Source organism: Neopelma chrysocephalum, unplaced genomic scaffold (assembly GCF_003984885.1).
Source record: "Neopelma chrysocephalum unplaced genomic scaffold, ASM398488v2 Primary Assembly neopelma1_141, whole genome shotgun sequence".
In the NCBI taxonomy this organism is placed as follows: domain Eukaryota; kingdom Metazoa; phylum Chordata; class Aves; order Passeriformes; family Pipridae; genus Neopelma; species Neopelma chrysocephalum.
The window spans coordinates 1,596,157-1,597,702 of record NW_020897803.1 but is presented as its reverse complement, the minus strand read 5'-3'; positions in this window follow the sequence as shown (position 1 = coordinate 1,597,702).

Below are 1,546 nucleotides of genomic sequence, written 5' to 3'. Positions count from 1 at the left end.
TTCTGAAGTGCCAACAGCAGCCACTGATACCGAGGGGGAGGTGGGGAGAGGGGGAAGAAGCGGTTGCTCAACACCTCCAAAAATCTCACCCTGCATGAGCAGCAGAGTGAAAAGAATCCTGATTATTGATGCTGCTCTGGAAAAGCAGAGGAGTGTTGATGTCAGACGAGTTGTTCAGCATTTTGTGCCCCGGCAGGCTGTCATTACTGTGTCAGTGATGTGCACTCTCCACGGCTCGCCCCAGGTACACCAGAACCTGGCACTTACTTTTCTCCAAGGTCTTGTACCTAATGCAGCAGAACATGAAAAGCCAGTTCCACGTATCTGGTGCAGGCAGGAAGAGTCACAAACACTCCTAACCAGCTCCACTGGAGAGCCACTTCTGCTCCACTGAGGCAGCTTTCACTTCTGTTCTTTCTCTCCCCACTGACCATTGTCCAGATGGCAAAAGGGACAGTGACAGAAATGCAAAAATAACAGTCCTTGGCTGGTCATTTTGCCTAATATCCCATATAACTTTACACTTTTGCTTCTCTTGCTCCTCATGTTTTAAATCCCCCCCTGCAAGAGACATGACAATGTGATGATGTTCCCCTTGGATTAACACCCCGGGCAGAAATTTCAGTTTCCCCTGCTTTTAACCTCTGCTTGTTTTGTGAGGTGTTAATGCAGGAAATTTGCATAACTTGGAACCGGTACACACAGTTCAAAAATAGGATTTTTGAAGATAACCAAGGGCTAAAGAGGCAACAACCTCCTGAGGACTCTGGCTCTGTACACCTTGAGAGGCAGCTGAAGCCTAGGAGGGATAAAAAGAACTGCCAGAGCTCAGGGAGCCTTTGGACAATGCTCTCAGGCACAAGGTGGGATCGTTGGGGTGCCCTGTGCAGGCCAGGAGTTAAACTCAATAATCTTTGTGGGTCCCTTCCAACTTGGGGTATTCTGTGGTTCTGTGATTCCATGATTCTAAGGGATGGAGAGGTCTCCACGTGGTGGCTTGAAAACTGGACTACATGAATTTCATGAGGCATCATTCTGCACCAGGACAGGTTCACCCTGAGCAGGTTATAGGACATTTCTAGCCCTAGACTCGAGTTTTTGGTGAGTGAGAGCTCCCTGTGTGCTGGAAAGGGTCACAGCAGGAACATCTGACTTCACTTACCCAGCTCATGCCCGTGGAACCCACCACCCCTCCACTGAAATGAGCAGCAACCTGTGGTATGTTCCATAAAGTCACTTTTCTTCCTCGTGCAGAAAGAGATGGGAATATTAATATGAAGGTCTGAGATTAATCTGTTCCTTCATTGTTTTAGAAGAGTTTTCATGACTCGTGTGCTTGAAAGAAAATTTCCATCCCAGTTTATCCCTCTGGAGTGGCTGCCTCAGTAACATCCTCCTGCAATTAGCCACTAATTTACAGGTGCCAGACCTTCTTTAAAATGAAAGTCCTGGAGCTGATTTGATGAAAAGTTTTACATCTCCAGACAAAACCTATCATTTGTGGCACTTCTGCTCCAACCTATTGGAGGTTCCACCACCATATTAC